Source organism: Candoia aspera, chromosome 16, assembly GCF_035149785.1.
Source record: "Candoia aspera isolate rCanAsp1 chromosome 16, rCanAsp1.hap2, whole genome shotgun sequence".
Lineage (NCBI taxonomy): Eukaryota > Metazoa > Chordata > Lepidosauria > Squamata > Boidae > Candoia > Candoia aspera.
Window position 1 is genome coordinate 11,029,060 of NC_086168.1, and position 7,942 is coordinate 11,037,001.

General features: G+C 50.8%; 1 protein-coding gene across 1 annotated transcript in view; it reads right to left on the minus strand.

Annotated features, from left to right (window-relative positions):
- NEK6 (NIMA related kinase 6) overlaps positions 1–7,101 on the minus strand; it is a 50,786-nt gene extending 43,685 nt beyond the window's left edge. Inside the window, exon 1 of the mRNA XM_063316526.1 lies at positions 6,923–7,101. The gene's annotated coding sequence lies outside the window, so the exon portion shown is untranslated. The remainder of the gene's footprint in view (positions 1–6,922) is intronic.
- Between the last annotated feature and the right edge of the window lie 841 nt (positions 7,102–7,942).

A 7,942-nucleotide genomic window follows, 5' to 3' on the forward strand; every position in this document is an offset into this window, starting at 1 on the left:
ACAAGAACTTTGCTAACTGGGATTTCATCCGGTGTCAACACGCCAACCTGTGCAGAAATCTCCACTTGGGTAAAACAGATGGTTGATTCGCTCCTCTGGAACATTTACAACACATGAGCAAGGACAAGAGGCCGGCTCTCATTCAAGCCTCTTTAAAAATCTCCGCAAGAGGACTTTTAAACCACAAGGTGCAGGCATGTTACCTGCAAAATCCGCATTCAGCAAAGTGATCTGCGCTCACGAAGAAGGCTATGAACGACGTGCTCAGCCCCTTGACTCAAAAATAGTGACACATCCTGCACTGTGTCACATCCCTTTAACTGTAGTGTTTAGCAAGCCACAAAGGGTGATCTCCAGTAGGACAAAGCTGGACCTTGAGAAGTGGAGGAATATTTTGCAGAGGTGAACTGGTTGCAGATAGCCTCTGACGGCCTACTCCAAGGGGTCAAAATCAAAGCCACTCTTCACCACAAAACAGGGGGTGGGGGGAAGTCCTGCTATTTTGCTAGGGTTCTTATTCTTGTTAAAATAATCCTTCCCTCTGTGCTAGCCAGAAAAGTTTTTCTGACTCCCCTCTGCAACACATGCATACTTCCACTGGCAGGAATCTGCCTGATCAGATGGCTTAGCACACATCAGGTTGGAAATGTTTTTTTGCTCACTGCAAGAACGTGCAAAATTTAACGCACACTTCACATCACTGTTGCTGTTTGGGAGGCAGAGAAATAAATATGAAACGGTCTGTTACCTCAAGAGATTCTTTTCACAACAAGCAATTACCCACAGCACAGTGCCTACCCCTTGGCTCCCCAAGGACACCCAGGAGAGAAAACTCATGATGATGGGAGGGCTGAAAACTAAAAGCATCCAATAGGACAGAAACATCTTCCTTTGTTTTTTCAGCCCTCGTGTTCAGAATAACTGTGGCCCGTCAGATTCCTGCGGTCCATTAAGAGATGCGGATGCAGGGATGGCTTCCCACCTCGGAAGATGCACGAAACAACAACTGCCCACGGCGCAGACTCTGTGAACAGAAACTAATTTGAACGTGGACCTGTTTTAAGAGGACGGAGCACAAAGCTCAGGAATCTTCAGAAAGTGATTTTTTAAAGAATCATCTCTCAACAGAAGTTTCCAGTTGATCGGCTGCGTGTTGTTTGGTGTGCATTTTAAACTAAGTTGCTACACACACGCCTCTCTCAGAAATGCAGACATGAAAGATATGTGTGGTTTAAGAAGTAATATTGTTTTACCGTGCACACAAAGTAATCTGCTCTATTGTCAGCCTTGAAAGAGTAATCCATATAAATCTGGCATTTGGTGATTGGCATATTCTGCCTTTCACTAAGCATCGTTCCAAGGCCTGCTTGACTTTCCAAATCTGCTGAAATTTCCAATTTCAGAAACGACGGTCTTACTTGCATTATGTCAAACTGGACGGACGCAGCTATAAAAGAAACTTTAGCAATCCATTCCATTTATCATTGACCCTACTTTGCCTCATTAGCAACCAGGTGAAATTTCGGAGAACTCCTTTATTGGGCTGACCAAATAAGTAAACTTGGAGAATCTACCGTGGTAGAGGATGCTATAACTTTGCTAGTGATTCTGACCCAACCCACGTGCCAGGAAAAAACAGTACCATTTTCATTAGCAGTTTCAAAAATTGTTTCTTTAAAAATATTAGCTTTCGCTGGCATATTAGAGCCTTTCAACTTTCAGCACTGAGATTAATATTTTTTTTAAAAGCATGAAAATTAATCCTATCGTCATCCTATTGTCATTGTCGTATTTCAGTTAACTTTTTCTGAAGGGAGAAAAAGCGATACCACCTCCTTTCTACTTTATACATACTATGGGACTAAGGAAAGCCTTCTCCTCAAATGTGCATAAAAGCGTTATTTAGGGGGGAGATAAATTGCTGAGATTTACTGTAATTGCCCAGGTAGGAATGGGAGTTATTGGTACTGTTCCAATCTGGGCAATTAGCAATCACAGGAAGGTCATCTTCACTTAGTTAAAAATCTCATTTCCCCCTAATTGTTCCTTTTCCATTTCCCTTCCCACCCCAGCTCCCCTCAACCCACTTATGCTCTGTAGGAAACACTGCAGATTATAGCAAAACACCAGCTTTAATTTCCAATAACCAGAAACAGAATCCACAGCCCTCTTAATCCTAAAATGAATTAGCATAACATCTGTGGCTTTGGGTTGACAAACTCCACGCAAAAGCCATTCTGTAGAACAACAACAAAGGGTATCATCATGGCAAAAGGAAATCTGCACCTCCAACTGTGAAAGATCTGACAGTTCCCACTGTCAGATTTCAGAAGTACTGGCAGTCCTCAACTTACGGCCACAATTGGGACCGGAACTTCCGTTGCTAAGTGAGGTGATCATTAAGTGAGTCACACCCAATCTTACTACATTTTTGCCACGGCCGTTAAGCAAATCACTGTGATCATTAAGTGAATCACATGGTCGTTAAGCGAATCAGGCTTCCCCCACTGATTTTGCTTGTTGGAAGTTGTCTGGGAAGGTGGCAAATGGCAATCACGTGACCCTGGGATGCTGCAACCATTGTAAATACATGCCAGTTGCCAAGTGCCTGAATTTTGATCATGTGACTGCAGGCATGCAGAGATGGTCGTAAGTGCGAGGACCGGTCATAAGTCACTTTTTTCAGCGCCGTCATAACTTTGAGCAGTCACTAAACAGATGGCTGTAAGTCGAGGACTGCCTGTAAAGGAATTGCTACCACATTTGTGGGTTTGTTTAATTTCCTTCAGCGCCATGCCCATGTACCTTGCTGCAGAACATATGGATGGAATCACCCCCCAGCTAAAAAAACAGTGTAAATCAACTCTCATTTCCAGCTGAGTGCATTTGTGAAACAAAGAGACAGGGAAGAGGAGGAGGTCAGGTGGATTTTAAAATGAAGTGAGATCTAGCCGTAGCCACTGCACTTCTCAGAAGCTGCAATTTACGAAGCTCGCTGCACCAGCTCAGCTTCTCCAAGACCTTCAAGGCCCAGCTGTGGCCTTTTCTCCATCTGCCTGAAGACCAAGGGAGGCTTCCCCAAGAAAGCCAGGAAGGGAAACTCAAACCAAACAAGCCATTCCTCGAAGGTGTGATCCAGGCAGCTGATTTCCAGGGGATCCCTTCAGGGCTGGCTGACTCTCCTGGCCAGCCTGCGATGGAGTAAATCTAGGCTTCGACCGGGCAATGCGTGTCGCCCTCTTTACTCAGGGGCAGGGCCGTGCAAGCAGGTGGCAGAAGACCGGATTTGTCATCGGCCTAGAAGGCCAAGTAATTCCTTGCGTGGACTCACAAGAGCCAGCCTTCTTCTTTTTAAGGGCAACACCGGTGCAAGGAGAAGCTAAAACAGGAACAGATGTTTCAAGACAGGTCAACTGAACATGGATGGGCTTCTGGGCCTGCTTTCTAAAATAAGAACAGGAAGACTAACCAGGCCCTGGAGCTGAAGACAAGGGGGCCTCCCTGATACTTCCACAAGAATGCAAGGAGAGCAAGCCAGGAGGAGAACTGCCAAACCCAGGGTGGTTTGCTTTAGTTTGCGTGCACCGGCACACAGGTCCCCCCCTAATCTCATTTGGGGTGCAGCTATGGAGAGGACCAGGGGGCGGCCCCAAGTGACCACCAGCAAACCCTGCACGCCCATGCACACCAATGCGCCATCCTCCCCAAGGTCTGTAGAGTCCCCCTGGCTGGAAAGGAAGATAGACTAGTAAAAAGCATGCAGGGGCCCCCAAAAGCTTTGCTTTTCTCTTAGAGCCCTCTTCTATTTTAAAATCTTTCAGAAGCGGGGCCCAGGCACCAATTCCAGCTTTTTTACAAAATGCAATCTGATGCCAAACCACACCAGAGTTACCCAAAATGTCAGCAAAATTTCAAGCGCATGCAGACTACCCCCAGCGAGTGTTAACCAGCAACGGCATGGAGGTGCAAAGGGAAGGTTGTTGCAGTTTATAGCAATCTCCTTCCTCTCGCCCTGTTAATCAAAGAACAGGAGACAATGAGATTCATCGCTCGCTCCGTGTCCTTCCAAAGAGCATTAGAGGATAAGGCGATCTTGACGTGTTCTCAGAGATACATCCTCCGTCCAGACTGGCCTGTTCTAATCTATTAAGCCACAAGATCACTTGAAACCGACTGGTAGTGGAATGGTGAGCCGGTGCTAGACCAAAGTTTCTGACGCCCAGTTTGGGGAACAAGAACCACCCAAAGGTTGTTCCTTTTACGACCCACCCAGTTCAGCTGTTCAAATCCGTGAGCGGCACGAATTCAGAGGCAGGTTTCCCACGTCTGTGCCCTGGTGTTCATCGGGGGTAGCGTTCAGCTACAGGACCCCAGAATCGTTCTGTTGGATCTGACCCGGTTTGAAAAAATAGTTTGTTTTTTTAAAGTAGGCCTGGCAAACGTGTCTGAGCTAAGCTGTGCTTTCTCCTGGATCATTTCTGTCTCCAGCTAATCTTTCCAAAAGCCTAATAATGATTGTTTATTGGGACGCCCCATTTAATACCACAGCTCTTAACAGCATAGATCCACATCCTTTCCAGCCCTTAAGGCTTTTTGTCTATCTTTGCAGAACACCCCTGGGAACTAGACCCACCTGGGACACAGCAAACTTGCTTAAGAACGAGAGTTTTAGAAGGCATAACTCCCATATCTATCGCCAGTAATTCCTAGAAACTTGCTGGGGAGAGTGGTGCATTGCTCAAATGGGCCCGCAGCACAGCAAACTATCTTCAGATGTGCAGAATTATCTCCTAAAAGGTCGTGCATCATTCCCATTTTAGCCCAGGATTAAAAAGAATCCCTGTGGATAAGATTTATATGATCTGAAAAGAAACTGTACATATATTGGACAAGCATATATTTATCTATTTCCAGCATATATGCAAAGAGAAAAAATGCATTAGCCCCACTGTTACCCAGACTTAAGAATAATCATTATGAAGAAGAGCCAGTCTGGTCTAGGGGTTAAGGTGCTGGGCTAGAAACCAGGAGACCGTGAGTTCTAGTCCCGCCTGAGGCATGAAAGCCGGCTGGGTGACCCTGGGCCGGTCCCTCCCTCTCAGCCCAGCTCGGTGCAATGCAGACTAGCCTCCTCGTGGTGCCCCCGGGCAACGTGACTTGTCACGGCTAAATAGTCTACCCATCTGGCTGCTGGACCTCACAAGGATTTCCCAGCAAGAAAGAAGCAGCATGAACTGCTATGCCACACTATTTAAAAAAATCATTATGAAGATGGGTCTGTACAAACCTATCTCGCCTCCCTCAGTGGGGAAGAACAGCTGGAACAAAGGGGTGGTTCCTTCCGTAATTTCATTTTAATTATTTTATTTCAACTCTAGAGTTAATTGCTCACACATCCTTGGAGGCCCATTCACTTTCTTCCACCTATCATTTCTGGTTTTCAGCGATCGCTCTACTGGCGCGATCCATATGGGAAAGTTTGAAGCTGGTTGGCACAAAAGTTCTGGAAGGGTGTTGTGAGTAACCACATTCCTAAACCTCACATTAAGCTGCAGTTTGTTGGCTTAGAAGCGTGGGGTTTCACGATGCGATGGCTCTAGAGGAATCCTATTAGTCAGCAGAGGCCTGTGAGGACAGTCAGTGGACAGAGAGGACATGATAGATAGATAGATAGACAGATAGATAGATAAATAGATAGATAGATGATAGATAGATGATTGATGATAGATAGATAGATAGATAATGTTTATAACAATTTAACCAGAGAATTTCTTCCTGGACTCCTCCAGAAAAAACAGGTGTGTAAACAGATCTCTCTGCCATGACATATATACATAAATCAAGACATAGGAATCCTACCCCAACCTTGGGGGACAAGAATGAAGATAAACCTGTCCCAAACAAGGAGAGGAGAACCACACAGGTGGGGCCACAGGCCTCCAGAGACACGCAAGTCATACAGCCTTAATCTTGGGAACTCCTGAACAAAAGACATCAGGGCTCCAACCTCATTTCGGGCTCAGCTCTGCCGCCACAAGGCAACCTGCCGATCCCCCCTTTCTGCCGCTGATCCAGCATGGCCCTGCTGGAGGAGAGGATCCAGGCCCAAGAGAGGATCGAGGTGGGCTGTGGATGATGATCACCCCCCCCCGCCCCAGCACCAAGATGTGCCATCTGTGCCAGCAGCATCCCACTGTCCCTACCCTGTTGATTTTCCTATCCAATTACTCCACCCAAGATGCCAATTGGTGAAATCTTTTGATGGGGGTGGGCTCCTTTCCTTGGCTCTGACCTGAATAGGGCCTGGCTGAGAAAACTGGCCACGAAGCAGTCAAAGGAGGATTAAGCCCAGCCTTGCCAATCCCCCGCTTACCCTAGTGAAAACGATCAGGGCGATGGCAAGCCCGTCTTCCTTCCCCGGGGCCCCAACTCGATTTAGGAGGGCAATAACACCACCCACCTGAAATCAAATCCGCGCAGCAAGCCCAACGGTCCTCGAAAACAATAGGCTGGAGAGGGGAGACGCATTTCGTGGAAAGAAGAAGTAGAAGAAGAAGAGGAGGAGGAGGCACGATTGATAAAAGAAGGGGCGAAAGGCACGCGAAGGCAAAGCCTCGTCGTCCGGGAGCGCGGCCACAGCCCCCGAGGTCCCGGCGGCGACGCTGCTCCGGAGGGGGGCGAGCGATACTCCGGCTCCGACGGGCAGCCCAGCCGCGCGGCCACCGACGCCAGCGGCCGCGCGAAGCCCCGCCGGGAATAACGTTCACTCGAGGAACGCCGCCGCGCCGAGCAGGGCGGCCGACGGGGGGCTCGGGGGAGGACGGGGAGCCCCCCGGGATGCCGGGGAGGGGGCGTGGCCAGACCCCGCCCGCCCGCTGCCGCGGGAGCCCCCCCGGGCCTCGCGCCCCCCGCCCGCGTTTACCTGCCAACCGGACGCCCTTCGGCCCTCCTCGGCGGCGGCGCTGCCCGCTCGCCCCGCGCCTCTGCGGCGGCTGCTCCGGCCGGGTCGCTCCTCCGGGCGGGCCAGCGGCTGCTGGACGCGAGTTCTCCCCACTCCCGCGCGCGCCCCCGCGGTGGCTGGCTCCTCCGTCCGTCCTGCCGGCCGCGCGCTCCCGCTCCCGCCCCCGCACGACGGAGGGGCCGGGCGCCTCCGGCTCGCGCGCCCCCGACCACTCTGCGGCCCCCCAGCTGCCACGCAGGCCGCCGCCGCCGCTCTGCTCGGGAGCGCGCGCGCACGCGCCAGGACGGGGGGAGGCCCCGAGGGGGCGGGGCCGGGAGGAGCCGTGCGCGCGCGCTCCCGGCCGCGGCGGTTGGCGCGGGGGCTGCGCGGCGCGGCTCTTTCCGCGGCCCGGCCGGGCCCGGCTTGCGGGGCGGGGGTCGCCCTCCTGGCCGGGCGAGCAGCCCGGGGGCCGGGGGCGGCTCCGCCAAGCCGGGCCGGCCCCGGCGAGCGCAACTGCGGAGCGCGAGGCCGATTCTCCGCTGCGGCGCGGGTTCCCGCTAAAAGCAACCGAGTATCCTTTGGACCTCGCGCTTGTTACTTTCGCTGCAACGAATGTAACTTTTTAGCCTTCCGGAAAGTTTCCTGATGGAACAATTAAATGTTGCCACTTTCCTGTCTATCGTTGGATGGATTCATTGTACCCGATTCCGAGCTTGGGCTTTCTCTGGAGCTCAGGAAATAAGCCCCGAAGAGGGTCCGGCCAAGGGCGGTGGGCTGAGATGCCCCTGGCAAAAGCCAACTGCTCCGATTACTTATTATTTCTGCTATTTGCATTTCAGCCCTGTTTCCGCCGGCCGGGCGGTAAAGTTGGAGGTTGTTCAAACGACGTCAGTCTCTCCAGGTTCCTTGGACGTCTTGGTGGTACTTTTATTTTATTTATTTTTCACTTCCTTTTGTTTTATTCTACGGGCCTGTAAAAGCAAGGTCTACCTTCCTCCGCCT